This window comes from Haemaphysalis longicornis, unplaced genomic scaffold, assembly GCF_048455015.1.
Source record: "Haemaphysalis longicornis isolate Haplotype H1 unplaced genomic scaffold, Haemaphysalis longicornis Haplotype H1 scaffold_7, whole genome shotgun sequence".
Taxonomy (NCBI): Eukaryota; Metazoa; Arthropoda; class Arachnida; order Ixodida; family Ixodidae; genus Haemaphysalis; species Haemaphysalis longicornis.
The window spans coordinates 13,100,718-13,109,042 of NW_027526422.1; the positions used below are offsets into that span (position 1 = coordinate 13,100,718).

General features: G+C 46.8%; 1 pseudogene; it reads right to left on the bottom strand.

Moving 5' to 3' along the window:
• Nucleotides 1-310: 310 nt before the first annotated feature.
• LOC144145038 (uncharacterized) lies at nt 311-8,042 on the bottom strand (annotated as a pseudogene).
• Nucleotides 8,043-8,325: the final 283 nt, after the last annotated feature.

Sequence of the window (8,325 nt, forward strand, 5' to 3'; positions counted from 1 at the left end):
GCGTGTGGTTCGCATCCTCTTTAGCTTTGTCCCTGTCTTAATGTTCGCTAGTACGATGGATTCCTTGTACTATCCCGGCCAGTGATCCGGCAGATTCATTTGCTGGTTACGCAGCTGGAAGATGAAAAAGGTGGTCTAGGGTGAGCGGTCTTATCACTTCGCTTTGGGCTAACGCGCACTGATAATGTAGTCACCCACAAGCACACCCTGTCAGCACCTTCGAGAGAGAGATAGAGAGAGAATTAACTTTTATTTGCACCCGTCTAAAATGACGAGGGAGAGGGCATTAGCCTAGACACCCATTCACCCCCTAACCGTCGGCCGGAATCCCTTGGGATTCGGCGGCGGTCAGGGCCAGACCGATGACTTTGCGTTGCTCTTCTGCTTTATGGTTGAGTAATAAGATCTCCCAGGATTCCACATTTCTGTTCGGGTCGTTATAGAAAGGGCATGTCCAGACCATGTGGGCTAGGTCCGCAATGTTATTGCAGTGAGTGCACTTAGAAGTAAAGACTTCCGGATGCCATTTGCTGTATAGCTGAGGGTTCGGAAACACCCCGGTTTGCAATTTCCTCCACATAACTTCCTTTTTTTTTGCTGAGCTGTTTATCCGCCGCTGGATAGATCTTGCGACCGAGCTTATAATGAGAAATTATTTCTTGGAATGTCGTTAGTTCGTCACGTGAAGGAAGGGGTTCCTCGCGTGGAGGCGGTGAGTCAGCTGCGATCGACCGGTAAGTGAGGCTTCGGGCGGCCGCATGCGCCTTCTCGTTCCCCCGCAGACCCTGGTGGGCCGGGAACCATATCAGTGAAATTTGATCTGCTGATACTTGACCTTCTCTGAGAATTTTGGCGGCTGCAGCAGAGACCCTGCCCATATCATGATTCCTAATGGCTGCCTTGGAGTCACTAACAACCACCCTTGTACCGGTTTGTGCTATTGCTAGAGCAAGCAACTTCTTCTGCCTCGGTTGCATTTGTGTTTTTGACGGTGCAGCACGAGACCGGGTCTCCACTCTCACGAACTACTACCGCTGTGTGTGCGGTTTTGTTATTGTCGTATTCGGCAGCGTCCGTGTATAGCACATCAGACCTCCCTTCAAATTTGGCCTGCAAGGCGTTAACCCTAATTTTTCGCCTGCCTTTGTGAAATACCGGGTGCATGTTTTTAGGCAGCGGTATAATCATGAGTCTATTCCTAGTTGGTCTAGGTACGATATCAGTCTGCTTGGAACACTGAGACGGTTCGAATCCCAGGCACTCCATGATGTTCCTTCCAGTTTTACTTCTCAAAAGTCTTTGATGCTGAGACACCGTGGCGGCTTCTACAAGCTCATCCAGAGTGTTTGATACACCTAGTCTTAGAAGCTTTACCGTCGGGGTGTTCGGAGGAAGACCTAGTGCGGTTTTGATCCCTTTCCTGAGTATGATTTCAATTTTATCTTTCTCTGTTTTACAAAGTTTGAGATAGGGTGCAACGAATACTACACGACTTATGACGAAAGCCTGAACCAATCTCAAGAGATTGGCCTCCCTCATCCCCACATGCTTGTTAGAAATGCGCTTAAGTAACCGGCACGTCTGGCTGGTACTCGCTTCAAGTCTCCTGATAGTTTCAGTGTTTTTGCCATTTGTTTGTATGCGCAGCCCCAAGACTCTAATAGTGTGTATACGGTCGGAATGGCATTTCCATTCACTCGTAAAGCAATGCCGTAGCCCTTGGAAGGGGGACTGTTCCTTTTCCTCTTTGGAGATGGTAGAAAAAGAGCCTCTGATTTTTCTGCCGAGCATTTCAACCCGATCGGCTCAAGATATTTTTCTATTGTATCTATGGCCTTCTGAAGTGTACTTTCAATTTCGCCGTCGCTACCCCTGTTCACCCACAGCGACAAGTCGTCCGCAAATATGGTGTAATTCAGGTTTGTTATTTCGTCCAGCCGCCCTGGAAGCCCGATCATCGCTACATTAAACAAGGTCGGAGAGGATAAAGCCTGTGAACTGCTTCAGAGATCTGCGTTTTCTTATGAAATTGTGTAATTGTGGGGTTTAACTCGCCGTCGCTACACAGGTGATCAGGCGCGCCGTAGTGGAGGGCTCCGGGTTAAGCTTTCCCATGAAATGATGGGTGACCTCCGTAGTAATTTTGAAGTAATACCTCCTTTTGCATCAAGGACACCCGACGTCATGCAAGAGCTTCCATCTTGATACGGAGCTGCTGTAACCGCGGCGAATGTTGGAGACGTTTGTTACGCAGTGGTCTGAACGCTTTGTCCTGCGAGTTCAAGCTTTTACCAAAACCCGCATTCAAATTACGACATTTCCTCGCATTTCCTCGACAGATTCCGTATTCAAATGTTTAGGCCTCAAATGTTACGCCTGGAAAGACAGGAACAAAATATTAGGCAGAATTTCGCGTTGTACCATCCTGACGTACTCGCGCAACGTGCGAGCGAGCGCCGCGTGTGAACATTTGCGACGAATGTATTAAAAAAAAATGGCTCAGGTTTAACACTCTCTAACAGCTGGCTGGCGCCGCATCTTTTCAAAGTGCTACGAGTTGTGCCGCGCCTCCGCCAGATGGCGCCACGGGTCCCGCGACCGAAAGAAGACGCAGTGAAACATCCCCCTCGCGAGGGGCACGATCAAATGCAGAGCATTCCCGGGGGCGCACGACGTTAAGTAGTTTGCGTTACGCTAATGTTGTTGCACTTGTGGCAACTTCTGACGAGAGAGCGCTCGTCAGCAGTAATTTGAATGAGTCAACGATATAAGGCGCGTTCGTAGTGTCCCATTCCGTGTCGGCTTTGTGGCCCAGTGGGTAGAGCACATGTACATTGCGTTCCACCCGCAGGGTCAAGTGATCGAAACCGGGCGCCGGATAGTATTTTTTTTTATATAGTAGGGACAACGACGGTGCGGACTACGGACGTCAACGCGGGTGACATCGTGAGTTACTGAAATGCTCTGCATTTAATACATTGCAAGACTCGTGCATTTTCAGTGCTAAGGCTTGGGCCCACGCGCAAAGGGTTGCAAAGGATGAATCCTGGCACCATGTCTGTTAGGTATTATTTGAGGGAGTGCTCGTAAGTTTTTAAAATCCTGGCCCCTTTTTGTGCTGCCCAGGGAAAGTGCCAGAACTATTGTATGTCAGATTAGCAATAGCAATAGTTATGGAACAAAATAAGTACTGTAACAGTGATATAATGAAATATTGAGTGATTGTAGGATTTTACGCGCCGAAGCTACACCCAGGCTGTGATGCACGTCGTGGCGGAGGGCTCCTGATTTATTTTGACCACCTGGGGATCCTTAACGTGCGCCGGAACCTCTACACACGGGCGTTTTCGCTTTTCGCCTCAATCAGAAGAGCAGCCGACGCGGCCGGGTTCGAATCCGTGCTTTTGAACTCAGCAGCACGAAATAGGAAGGAAAGAACAATATTTAATAAGATCGTTATCGCAAAACTATAATATAATAGTAATTGTAAGGATAGTAGTGGTTGTACACCTCCACTAATACTCAATCCTTGTAGCTTTGTGTAGAGCCTACCTTAAAAGAATTAGTTGAGCTAAAACGTTTCTCATTTTGCTTGTTGTTGCGGTTGCTTCGTGTCATAAAAAGGTTTTTACGAAGCTTTTAGCTCTGCCTATTTTTTATCTTACCCTCAATTCAGCTCACTCCAGACATCGTAAACCTCAATTTCTGCATTAGCGATAGCAAAGTATTCTGTTCGATTCGAAACTATTCGAACAAAATACTCTCGCTTCTAGCGAATATGTCAATACGCAAGCCGGGAATCGCGACACAGAGTGAGACCGCACAATGGTGGCACCGCCATTGGAAGCTTCCAAGCCTCAATGTTTCAGAGCATGCGGACGCAGCAAAGACCGCTGATACAACGCCAGGAAGTCTGCTCGGGCATGGTCCAGCGGCGGACAACGCCGTGCCCTGCATTGCCCACCACCTTGTTAATTCGACCATCGCCCCAGGCGGTTTTATCTGTTGTTTTTATCGCTGAAGTTTTGTTCTAGACGCAGATAAAGCAGCGAAGGAGCGAGAGTGGAATCGCTGGCCCCCCCTGTCCACTACATACCGTATTAAACAGAAGCGGGTCGCTAGACCTTTTATTGAATGGATATCCCTGTGGATGTCACCGTAAAGGAGTTGCGTCCGTTTCCGAAATGTCCAATTCGCGTCCGCTTCAGTCGTGACGTAGCTACACTTGCGAGGCCCCTGGCCAATGAGGGTGCCGAGTCTTCGAGGGTGCCGAGAAGTCCCGAGTACAGGGACTTCTCAGTGGACAGGCTTCCACTATACCAGATTTAGCGAAATATCCTAAACGAAACCGACATGCCTGTCAGTATCTTGGGTATCGTGCCGGATAATCCACCTGGCAACGAGAGGGGTCGTCAAGACATCAAATAGGGCAGGTACGCCTAAACTTACGTGCCTTGAGCACAGAAAAAAAAAAACAGTAAAAACTTCATATCCACTGATGGTCGATGTAGGACGTTTGGAAATCCTGTGGTAGTGTGGCAGATTTGCGTCGACGAACAAAATGCACTTCCCCCTCCATCCTTGAGTCCCTTTCACCACCTTTCCACTCCATCCACGATTTTCGGTTTGAAGGAAAAATTGGCGCTGTGCAGCGGGAAAGCGGCTGGACCAACAAACGAACGAACGAACAAGTAGGCCGGACTAATTTTAAATCGCCAGGGCTAGGGAGTATTTGCATCTTGGGGAACAGCGCGACCTAACAAGGACACAAATAAGAAAGAAGTGAACAGGACAAGCGCTGTGCCTGTTAGTTCGCGCTGTTCCACAAGATGCAAGTACATCAACTCGCCCAACTCGCCACCCTGCTAGGGAGTATTACTGGCAATCTTCCGGCTCTGTCACACATTTGCGTTGGTGAACTACGTACATTCACTTCCCTCACCCTTCCCATCCACCATTCATCCCTTTTATCCCCTCTCCTTGTTCTAAAAGTAAAATAGCGACTTGAAAGTCAAATATGAATAGCTAATAGCAATAGCATACAGCAATAGCAAGCCCAGAAATGCCAATGATTTCGGTGACAATTATGCCAAAATGAATTAACCGAGTTTCATCTAAAATTAAGGTTTAAATCCTCACGAAAAGTGGTAGTGATAGAATCTTGAAGCGTGAAAGAGCAAAACAGGAAAACAAGAAGAAAATGAGACGGAGAGGTAGACCTAAAACTTGTAGACAAATACCCTGCACGTGTCCCGTGATCTCTAAGAGTTACTTGATATTCGCTCCATTAAAGAAGTAAAGGTTTTTAACAAGAAAGTGTTTTATTCCCGGATACACAAAGATTTCACCTACGTCATTTCCGTCGCTGAAATGAAGTCAGTACGCCTTTGCCGAAGCGACCCGACAGCAGGTCGCCGCTCGCCAAGCACCGCCACAAGACAGCCGCCAACCCGCAAATCACGCTCAGCTTCACATTTTGCTGCACATTTCACTTTCGTGTTTTACCGATTCCTATGACAGAGAAATCAACCAAGGTTTTTTTCTACCCATCCTGGCGTTCAGTGGCTAAGACATTGAACTATGCTGTTCAGGGAGGCGTGTTCGATTTCCGACTACGGCTGCTGATCTTAACCCGTAGGTTTTCGCCGCCCTTTCGCGCCTCGTAGCGCAGGTGTAAGTTTGGTGCGTAGCAGCCAAAAACTTTTTTCGGGCATCGTGTTTTTGTAATTCAGATAAAAAACCTTGCTAATATCCAAAATACCGTTGCAATACCAATAAACAAATCAATAAACACCAATACAAATACCAAAAACAAGTACTAATAAACAAATACCGATAAACAAACATCCGACGTAGGGCACAGGCTGTTGTCAAGCCCGATCCCCTGAGGCTTTTTGTTTGTTCCCCAAACATCTTTAACAGATCTGTTGCCGAATAAAGAACGAGCAAAGAACGAGAAATAAAAATATTACTCTTTTTATTGCTTTATACACGCCCTTATAAGCTGGTAAGCAAAAATAAAGTATCTAGACATCCGGATCTTCTGGCACATGACATCGTAAAACTCGTCTTCCAACTTGATCAAATTTGCAGTTTTGTTTAAACTCGCGTGCGGTATCTTCGCTCCTCCTCCCTTAGAAAGCCCCAGTTTTGTGCTTACCCTACTGATATCCAGCGTTCTGCTTTCTTTGCAATAAGGGCATTCCGAGTGAGGCTGCAGCGTTTTTGAAATTTGCAGTCATAAGCGGCGCACTTCAAAGGGCTATAGTTTGCTAGGCAACTTGCGTCTAGTCGTGTTCGCGAGAGCGCTCCGTGTTTTTGGGAAGAACATTGTTTCCCACTACTTGTGTTCCTCTTCTTGTCTGGTTTGTTATTGTTAAAAATTCTCGCTTCGTTAGCCCCTTCAGCTTCGTCCTTTCAGAAAGTACGTTGTTACGCGCCTTCGAACCGTGAACACGCCATGGTTTGACGGAGCGCCTGGCTTACTCATTATTTTTTCAGTTCGGGCGTTAAGATGGCCTTTCCGAGTTTGTTCGTTTGTGCTGGTTCACTTATGCCCATTTAGAAAGGTTGGCAGGGCGTGTGTTTATAGGAAGAGGCTGAGGCGCAAATTCTATTTCGCATGGCTTGTTTGCGCAATGACTTAAGAGCTCTGTGCAGCAGGGCACAGCGGAGTTTTCTAGAGCAGCCACCGCCCATAGAAAGAGCTCAGCGCTTCCTCAAGCGCAATTTAAGTTACACGTGGTAGTCGCTGTTGAGAAAAAGTACGAAGCAAACGAAAATGTTATTCTCCGCCGCAAGACAGGCGTGTTGTGCAGCAAAAACATGATACGGAACAACTAATCATGGCAACGAGTCCTGCTGGAGCCAATTTCCGGTGTTAACGAGGCTTCAGCGTGAAGTTTCAATGGGGGATGTGGTCTAAGAGGCAACGAGCTTTTTTGTGGTAACTACTAGCCGCTTCTTTCTGAGCTGTGTTTTTTAAATTCCTGGATCAGTAAGATTTCTTTTTCTACCTCTTTCGTAGCTCTTCGGGGTGGCCGAGTAAATGAAAGCTGAGCGTGTAAGGACATGGTTAGCTAGGTTGCAGTGACGCGAACTGTTGGCTAGGGTTTTATTCCGCTCTGATCAAACTTGGTTACTAGAATACCGGTTACCTAAAAGCTTACAGCCGTGGTAACGTGAGTTACCATGGCTGAGTGAGAAAACGTGAGAAAACATGAGTTACTTCGTGGTATGAGTGAGTGAGAAAACGTGAGTTACTTCGTGGTATGAGAACAGTCAAGTATCGATTAATGTTTCCAGGGGAAAAAAATAGGCCGGCCTTCGCGTTGATAATTTGAAGGGGAAGGTCGCAGAAATAACGCAGTACATCAAAAACAGCGGGATGGGACGTGAGAAAAGGCGGCAATGCAGACTTTTTAGATTATCTTTAGGTTAATACTACCTCTGAACTTCCCCCATAACAAGGGGTAATTTTGTACTAGAAGCGATTCGCGGTTTTCTCGTTAAAGAGAATCCTTTTTTTGCTTATCTAATTTTGCTTTTTGAAATCGAAGTACGCGCTATGATGAAGAAAAACACTCACATACACACAAACTTAAGACTGCTCACATGCAATGAACTCAAACGGGATAGGCTTGTTAAGTAACACCAGCCACACAGTTTCTTTTTTTGCGCGCCGGTAGCCTCGAAGTGACGAAATATACTCAATGCGCACTCTCATTCATGAAAAAAAGAGAGAAGAGGGGTTACGATTGGGGCAAATTGTTTAAAACCATTATACACCACTTTTATATAGCTCCCCGCATTTTTTTATTGCGGCATTTTATAACAGGGCATGAAGGAAATGGAAGCTAACTGTTTAAGTTGACATTTAGGTATATAATGACAGAAACTGAACACGGAAAAGTGATGGGATGAAGGTGGCTTCATGCACTGCAGAATACTGTATATAGGGCCACCAACGCGGCCACCACCACCACCACCACCATCACTTCCATCATCACCCCCGTCACCACAACCATTGTCACCAGCACCATTACCACCGTCACCACCCATCATCATCATCATCATCATCATCATACCATAACCGCAACCACCATCGTCATCATACCACCCCCACCGTCGGCGTCATTGTCATCATCATAACACCCCCACCGTCGTCGCCGTTGTCATCACCGTCATCGTAAATAATACACGCAGCAATGCAACTACGTTTATGGGCAGCTTATGGGCTAGATTATGGACAGCTCGTCATCGAGGTGAACGGGCTGTGAACCGGGATCCAGGATCTCCAGAATTGCGAGCTTCTTTAAATCGTGC